Source organism: Manduca sexta, chromosome 18 (assembly GCF_014839805.1).
Source record: "Manduca sexta isolate Smith_Timp_Sample1 chromosome 18, JHU_Msex_v1.0, whole genome shotgun sequence".
Classification (NCBI taxonomy): domain Eukaryota; kingdom Metazoa; phylum Arthropoda; class Insecta; order Lepidoptera; family Sphingidae; genus Manduca; species Manduca sexta.
Genome location: NC_051132.1, coordinates 9,691,337 through 9,700,929, shown reverse-complemented (window position 1 = coordinate 9,700,929; position 9,593 = coordinate 9,691,337). Strand labels below are relative to the sequence as shown.

General features: G+C 35.5%; 1 protein-coding gene across 1 annotated transcript in view; it reads left to right on the top strand.

The window, feature by feature from the left end:
* Positions 1–463: 463 nt before the first annotated feature.
* The window catches only part of LOC115439811 (transcription factor 12), a 38,885-nt gene continuing 29,755 nt past the window's right edge, over positions 464–9,593 (top strand). The window contains 1 exon segment of the mRNA XM_030163817.2: positions 464–639. The gene's annotated coding sequence lies outside the window, so the exon portion shown is untranslated.

Sequence of the window (9,593 nt, the reverse complement as noted above, 5' to 3'; positions counted from 1 at the left end):
CAACAAAGTTGTGTTCGGAAACTTTAACCTCATTACGTTACGCTAACGCTCCCCGCTCGGCGGTGAATTGGCAACGTCGCTTTTTGTATAGTGTTGCCATGTACAAGAGAGCTTTCAACGTCCGATATCGGGGTAAATTTGTAGACTCCGGACAACTATAATAACGAAATACAACATGTTTTTTTTGTTTTTATATCAGTTCAATAGATACAATAATATAAATTTTAGTCATAAATTGTTTTATATGTAAATTTATTTAGTTATGAATGTGAAATACCGAATAATAATTGTAAATGAAAATCTATACACAGTAATATCTAATATCAGTACGCAAATACAACTTTATTGGAGGAGGTAAAATGTAATGAAGTTGGAAGAGTTAATATGCCCCGATGGTGGGGTAATTTAGATTTACCCATTGCAACACCCGCGCCGAGTGAGCGGCACTCGGCCATGGTTGGCCAGTAGTGAAACGCGCGCGAGTCGTGTTGCCGCGCGTCGTTATCGCGTGTACGTACAAAGTTTTTGTGATGTAACAAAGTGCCTGTGTCCAAGTGTTATCTGCAGACGTAGTGTTGACGTTAATAAGAGCATTGTCTCGCCGTGTTTACGTTCCGTTTGTCGATTGTTTCGCGTACGGTAAGCGATTCGCGCGATAAAATTCATTTTTATAGTTCGCCATGCACGCCGACGAGCATTCTAAACTCGGAGTTCCATTTACAAAAGTTTTGCCGATTTAATGTGTCCGTATGGCCAGTGTATTATTTGAAATAAAAACATATTTTTTAATATTATTCCTGATTAACAATATTGTACACAATAGTGAATGAAAGTTGTGTTTTTTGTTGTATGTTTTCGGTGAAATGTTTGGATGCTGTGTTGTGAAATTATAAAACATGCAATTTAAAATAGCATTAAATGTTTTTCCACGGAAGTCACACCTAAAAATAAGGAAAAGATAGACACTCATCAATTATCATGCAATCCACTTTATATAATTTTTAAAAATCTGTTTATCTTCATAGATTAATTTCATAGATAATTATATCAAGAAATGTAATTTAGGGATCACCCGAAATTATAACAATTTTATTAAGCATAATAATTATGTTTTATATGCCATAACAATGAAAGCCACCGCCACAAAATATATTTTAATGTAATCTCCCTATCTATACGAAGAAAAGCAATATAAAGTGTTCCCTGTTTAGCAATTATTTTTCTTAATCATTATCTCTATCCTAAGTTTTTCTCGACTACTCCTTGTAGATAAGAATAAGTCAGTTGCAATTTTTCAGACCCTGTAACGTCATATTCTAATATCTTCAAATACTAAACTTTTGACGCAATAAGGTGTTATTTCATCCAGAAATCAGTCCTCATCTGCCGAATACATTACATTCACGCAGCTTATTCCTTCCCAAAAATGTTGTCGCTTTGTGTCCGACATCAGTTATTCCCATTATAGAGCGAAATAATATAGAACCCTAAACTTGTGTGCATGGATCTCAAGCATTTGAAAAAAAACAAAGGTCATACATACTAGACTAGGTTAGAAAAAGTTCTACAGCACAGTCGAAAACCGGGTTTGAACAAGACTGGAATTAATATGCACGTATCACCTTTCTTTAAGAATTCGCTCCTTTATTGTTAATCTAATGAAATAATCAGTAAGAGATAATATCTTATGTGCCAATTGAGTGTTGTAAGCGATAATAAATCGTGGGTTGACGATGTCAGTTTGTAGTATTAAACAAATCCATACAGTGAACAGCTACAAATCATTTACGTGCACTAGAGTTGGGCAAGCACCTTTTACAACTGTGCCAAAATACAAGTCAATAGCTATATTAGTTCCTGAGAAAAACAAGGATGACACCCAGTTTATAATTTATTGGCAATGACTAAGGAGCTTGATTCTACTTCATATTTGTCTACAAAAATTTAAACCAAAAGCATAGCTTATAAAGAACACGTTTTTAATGAACTATACTTAGTCTGGCCATAAATACTGTTACACTTAATTATAAAAAAATATTACATTTGAATTTCGAATCTGTCATTTTTATACGATTGTTCATTGTGTTTTCTCATTTTGGCGCCAATACATTGTAAAATATTTTGCGATATTAAAATGGTGTGGGGTGATAAAGAGAACCGAATCGCTGTGATAGCATTACACAAAGTAGGTATGGAGCCAAATGCAATTTTTAAAACTCTCCATACACTTGGTATTAGTAAAATGTTTGTGTACCGGGCTATTAATAGGTACAATGAGACCTCCTCTGTTTGTGACAGAAAAGATCTGGCCGTCCACGTAGTGTTCGTACGAAAAAGGTGGTCAAAGCAGTAAGGGAAAGAATTCGAAGAAATCCTGTCCGAAAGCAAAAGATTTTATCTCGGGAAATGAAGATAGCACCTAGAACCATGTCGCGTATTTTAAAAGATGACTTAGGACTTGCAGCCTATAAGAGACGCACTGGCCATTTCTTAACTGATAATTTAAAGAAGAATAGGGTGGTAAAATCGAAACAACTACTGAAGCGGTACGCAAAGGGAGGTCACAGAAAAATTTTGTTTACGGATGAGAAAATTTTTACAATTGAGCAACATTTTAACAAACAAAATGACCGTATTTATGCTCAAAGCTCTAAGGAAGCTTCCCAATTAGTCGACAGAGTGCAACGTGGACATTATCCGACTTCAGTGATGGTTTGGTGGGGTGTTAGCTATGAAGGAGTGACTGAGCCATATTTTTGTGAAAAGGTATCAAAACATCGGCACAAGTGTATCAAGATACCATTCTTGAGAAGGTAGTTAAGCCCCTTAACATCACCATGTTCAATAACCAAGTATGGTCCTTCCAGCAAGACTCGGCGCCGGGTCATAAAGCTCGGTCCACGCAGTCTTGGTTGGAATCGAACGTTTCGGACTTCATCAGAGCTGAAGACTGGCCGTCGTCTAGTCCCGATCTTAATCCGCTGGATTATGATTTGTGGTCAGTTTTAGAGAGTACAGCTTGCTCTAAACGCCATGATAATTTGAGTCCCTAAAACAATCTATACGATTGGCAGTGAAGAATTTTCCCATGGAAAGAGTGCGTGCTTCTATTGATAACTGGCCTCATCGTTTAAAGGACTGTATTGCAGCCAATGGAGACCACTTCGAATAAGCTTTTTATATTTTTAATTGTTTTATATTTATGTATTAAACTGACACACTGTAAAAGTAATAAATGTTATTTGCAGTTAACAATTTTCTTTTTTCTTTATTACAATATTTATGGCAAGACTAGGTATATACATATATTCCTGAGGATATTAAGTATTATATCCAAATTGTGTATGTTATAGTTTCTATGAGTAATGATTTGTACGCATAAAAACATCATATCAGTATTTAGAATTCTAATGCGCGCCACCGTCGCGTGAGCAATGAACATGGGTACTTTAAATATAAATATGATTAATATTATACTTATATAGTTATAATCTACTTTAAAAGTCGCTCTTTGTCAAAGAAACATGACGTACTACCATTTAAGGATGACAACAAATCACCACTCTCGTATCTCAACTTGTCATTAAGTTAAATCATTTTGTTTTCATTGTGGAAAGAAATTTCATTAACAATATAGCTAGAATACTGAACAATTAGACCATAAATTGTTGTATTTGATAACATTGCTTTCGAGACATTACAAAGACTATGTTTTTGGAGCTCTTCGAAGTTAAGAATCTTATGATGAATTTGTCTTTCATCTCCACCTCTATCCATAAACAATATAACTTCAACTAACACAGTACTTTATTCCATTTTACTGCAAACCTCAACCTACTATATAACTTTATATTAATTATAAAAATATAACGCCTCAATTATAATAATAGGTTAATACCTTGCAATTCGGCAGTGGAATAGTGAATGCATTTTAGACTTCAAGAAAAAGAAAGATTATATCTTTTCCGGTCCATCTAACATCTGTTTTCAATAAACTATCTCGATCGCTTTTTCGAACCATCGCGAAAATGGACCAATCAGAATAAAGTTTTTTTGACGTGTTTACAAATTACTTGAATTTATTGGTTTATTTTCGGGATCGAATCGAAGAATAAGATTGAAATCGTTGTTAGAAAATGGCCGTAAAATTGTACAGCACGTTGGTTTCGTATCACAAACTGGTACCAAGTCGTCGGAACAAAATCGGTCACGGAGCGTCTCTACCACTTACATACAACTTTTCTTTTCTATGACAAAGAATTTAGGGCGACATTCAATTTTACAAATTAAATTTCTTTATTTTGCATGCGATTATCAACTTAAGAACCAGAGTCACAAGTCCCAATAGGTCCACATCTTATGTGCTTGATTTCAGGGCTTGGATTGAATCTGTTCTAATGATATTCCCACGGCTGTATAGAAACAAAAACATTGTAATTCATATTTTATTGTTGAATTTAATAAGTTTAAATAGCTTTTACGGCTGTTCTTGCGTATCCTTTGTTGTGGGAAAACGACACTCCGGAAGGTTGACATTCCAATGCGAAAGAGATTATTGATAATAAATTATAAGGATCATGCTTTGAAGTTTGAAGTAGAGATTTAAAATCAATCAATCAAAGAAATAATACAATAAACCGGCCCCATTTCAGGCTTGAGAAGGTATCAAAGTTTTTTACTTGCAATACTTTGAGTGACACCTTCACAAGACTCCGTTTGCAATAAGCGACATTAAATTATATGCCTTCGTGGCCGCCGATGATATACTCAACAAAATCGTGAGAATATCAGACAAATGTTATTGTAAAACAAACTTGCGTATCATTTCTATTATACGTAGTTACGTGTCCGACAAACTTACTTAAACTTTGTAGTTTTATCGACTTGGTCCTTGGCACTGTGTTATATTATTGAGAACTATTATGTAAACTTTGTTTTAGAATCTTCAATTTATTGATCATATTTGTTACAGCGGGGTTTACGTTAAATGATCTATATTATATGTGTGTATTGATGTTATTCTAAAAGTAACGCACCTGGATTTAGTACGTATATTATTTATTAGTTATTACATATTTTGCTTATCTTGTAACCAGAAAAATGTTACAGGTCGAAAACATGTAGTGTATAATTGATTGTTTGGTTCCCAGTGAAGAATCGTTACTTTAAACCTATAACCAAGAACCAAAATCGACGACAGTTTTTTTAAAAAAAGTAAATTTCACTTTATTCTGCTCTAAATGGTGCCATCAAAGCAGTTATTAACCTAACTTCCGTTGAAGATTGCAAGTCTGTATTTCTGGTACGCAAAATAAATAACTTGGAAGCAACATAACTTTGTGCTGACTCCACACAGTGGGCAACGATAGGTGACGTGTCATGTCCACATTTGAGGCGTATCAATAAAAGACGCCGCCCATCGGAGGCGTCGCGACGCGCCACGTCAGTTCCACGGCACGGTGCTCCGCCGTGAATATTTAATAATGGCGAATTACGCCATCGATTGATTAGAAATTATGGATTTTGCACGATCATCATGCGGTTGTTGCAGTTGATGATATAGGTAGCCTAATTATTGGGCCATAGGAGTCTTATTATTCCAGTTACTCGTTATAAATAAAGACGTACATAAACTTAGAATGGCCTTAGAGAATTGAAATTAAAATGTTTTAAATGACATTATTTATTAGAAGACCGATAACAGACTACTTTTAGGGTTTGTTTTTGATACGAATTCGCACCGGAGTGATCATTTTTTAAACTTAAATGTGTTATAATATTATATTTACAACTAACATAAACAAAACCCGACACGACGGGAATCAAGTGAATCCCGCTTAAAATTGTGACACAACTAAAGGAAGTTACACAAAAGACGGTTATTTAATATTTATTATCATGTTTTATCAATATGATCGCTAGGATCATTTCGATCTCTTTAACAGAAATACAACGAGTAACTAAATGTCTTTAATAGCGCATTTCCGACTTTGAACAAGATGTATTACGTGATAGGTTCATAGAAGCTGTGTCGTCGAAACCCAGAGTGACATTACAAATATCTATACTATTATATAAAGCTAAAGAGTTTGTTTGTTTGTTTGAACGCGCTAATCTCAGGAACTACCAGTCCAAACTGAAAAATTCTTTTTGCGTTGGATAGCCCTTTGTTTGTGGAGTGCTATAGGCTATATATCATCACGCTATACCCAATAGGAGCGGAGCAGTAATGGCTAATCTCAGGAACTACTGGTCCAAACTGAAAAATTCTTTTTGCGTTGGATAGCCCTTTGTTTGTGGAGTGCTATAGGCTATATATGATCACGCTATACGCAATAGGAGCGGAGCAGTAATGGCTAATCTCAGGAACTACCGGTCCAAACTGAAAAATTCTTTTTGCGTTGGATAGCCCTTTGTTCGTGGAGTGCTATAGGCTATATATCATCACGCTATACCCAATAGGAGCGGAGCAGTAATGGCTAATCTCAGGAACTACCGATTTGAATTGAAAAATTCTTTTTGTGTTGAATAGCCCTTTGTTTGTGGAGTGCTCTAAGTTATATATCATCACGCTATGACCAATAGGAGCGGAGTAGTAATGGCTAATCTCAGGAACTATCAGATTGAACTGAAAAATTCGTTTTGTGTTGGATAGCCCTTTATTTGTGGAGTGCTATAGGGTATATATCATCACGCTATGACCAATAGGAGCGGAGCAGTAATGAAACATGTTGCAAAAACGGGGACAATTTATTAGTTTTGAGAGCTTCCGTTGCGTGCGCTGCGTAAACGGTTAAAGTTATGCAACAATGATGCATGACGGGATTGTTCCTCTTAAAAAGTTCTAAAAAATATATTATAAAACAAAGTCCCCCGCTGCATCTGTCTGCCTGAACGTGTTAAACTCAAAAACTACCCAATGTATTAAGATGAAATTTGGTATGCAGACAGTTTGAGACCCTGGGAAGAACATAGGCTCCCGGGAAACTACTACTTTCATAATGGATAACTTTAGCCTGAAAATCTTTATAACGCGGGCGGAGCCGCGGGCAAAAGCTATATAAGATATATATCCAAAATGATTCTATGGGGGTTCCTTTAGACGTATGAAAACCAAAAAATTGTTGAAACTATCTGGAATATAAATTAAATACAATATGCTACTACATTGTAGGGTCTAACGATAAAGAAGGTGCCGGTTGACGAAAACTGCTGTTCTCGGATTTCACAGAAGCGCGGCAATTCACTTCATAATGTCCAAACATTAATCAAAAACTATCTAAAATATAAAATGAATACAAAATGGTGTTACTGTATCTTGCAACGTTTCTTTCCGATAGCATGAGAACGGGGGATATATGTAAATCTGACTAACCAGAAAGTGTTTTGTAATGAACCTAATCAAAATAAATACTCTGCTCGGCGATGATGCTGAGAGAAAAGCTATTAGTTAAGATAAATCATAGACCCAGTCTAAATTGTTTGCTTTAAAATTAAGAATAATCATGTAACGACATATTGAATATCAACGGTAGCCTCATACGTAATCTTGCAGCGGCATCTCAGCTTTGATAGCGACGTCATACGCCACTGAGATCTCCGATATACTTATTGTTTCATGTCCAGTTTCTCTATTAATATAAATGTAACTATCGTTTGCTTTCATCTATTGCGGGTGAGCAACCGAGCTGACATAATTATCATTATATGTAAGCCTTATTTGACACGCTTATACAAATTATGTTGAAGTTTATGCTACAGAACTAGTCGTTTGTAGACAGGAAGAATAATCAATGATTTTTTTATGACAAAAAACATTAATTCAGATCACGCTTCGTCTTCGTCCCCATAAGAACTAATGACTGCATGCCGTGACTGCTAACCATCGGCTTAATAAATGACATGATTTTTGGGATAGCTTACTTCTAAGATTCTTCGCCGTTTATCTTTGTAGAGACTAGAGCCTGCGTTCAAGTAGTTACGTTCAGATTTTACAGTTACAGTGAAAGATTTTGAGTTATTAATATAAAATACGATATTATTCAATATGTTTTATTAAGTGAGAAACATTTGATATGAAATTATTCTGTCTTTTTTTTTAAAAGATAATGCATGGAAATGAATAAAAGAATTCCCACGTCTGATATGACAGCAAGGAAGTAACATTTGGATGTAAGTTGATCAAATAGAATTATCTTCACAATCCAAAACTTTCTTTCAATAACAATGATACTAAAGTAACCTTTTCACTTCCCACATCAGCTCCCACTCAAACGAACGCAATCATAAGCGGATGTAAAATCGAACGGAAGTTCCCTGCCGCGGGCGGTGCAGTGTAATGTTACCGGGAATCGAACCCGACACCGCGCGCAAAGTGCTCGTGAAACCACCCCCACTGTTTGTCGAGATGATAGCGTTAAGTGGTAAAGATGCTTTTCAGGAGGATTTATCTGAAATAAATAATGTAGAGCTGTCTACTTTCTTGAATCCTAAGTACAGGAATTGGTTTAGTCTACTACTATTGTTTGAGCCTCTATCTGGCAACCAGCACTAGGCCGGTGTGGTGGGCTTTAGGTCTCCTGAGCACCCTCAAAGTGTATACATAGTATTATAATAATATCTGTCACACTGCCTTGTCTCTTCTACTAATGAGAAGAATTAGCTATCTACCACGCTAGTCTTGTGTAGACTTCACATACCCTTAAAATTCTCATAGAGAATTTCTCAGGTATGCAGGTGTCGTGGCATTGTTTTCTTTCGCCGTTAATAATTGATAAATCAACCAATAATTCACAAAGAGTACACACAATACTTTAGAAAAGTCAGAGGAGCGCGCCCTTGTGTTTTGAATCTGACTACATAGTATTAAATTAACTAAACTCCATAAAGGATTTTGTATACGATATCTTCTTTTTAAGTCATAAACAACAAAAAGAGCTGATAAAAACACAAACATACAATATGGACAGACGTCAAAATGTGACCATATGTTTATTCGTTTTAGGCACGGCACTAAACAATTACCTACGTCTAATGCCTGAATAATATAGTTTTTTCAGATTTCCAGTTGTGGACTAGGATATTAGCATTGTATATAGGATTTTCGGGGACAAGTTGCGTCATTTGAATGCGTCCGACATGTCAAAGTAACGCGAACATGCGCCAAAATCTAGACTTAGAATTGTGATCTGTTGTGTAGGATAGCGGAAATTTTATATAATATGCACATACGTTGAAAGTTAAGTGGCGTCTCGGAATCAATCATTTTGAGTCCTGACAGTTATAACTTGTATTCATGAATGCATGGAGTTGCAACTGTTAGGCTCAAATTCAAATAGGCAACTAGTGAATTTTATACAGTATTGTTATAGAAAAACCCTTTTATCTGCCAATTTATATTGAATATATTCGACCCCTCGATAACACCACAATAGATTAGCCAAGACATGGAGGCCGAATGACTACAATTTTCTATTTATAAATTGCAATCACGCTATTACAAACCAGGTAAAAACCATTAAAAATTAAAGTGTATTGTACTGTCGAACCCTACTTTAGATTTCAAAACGTATATCAACCACGTCACACGAAGG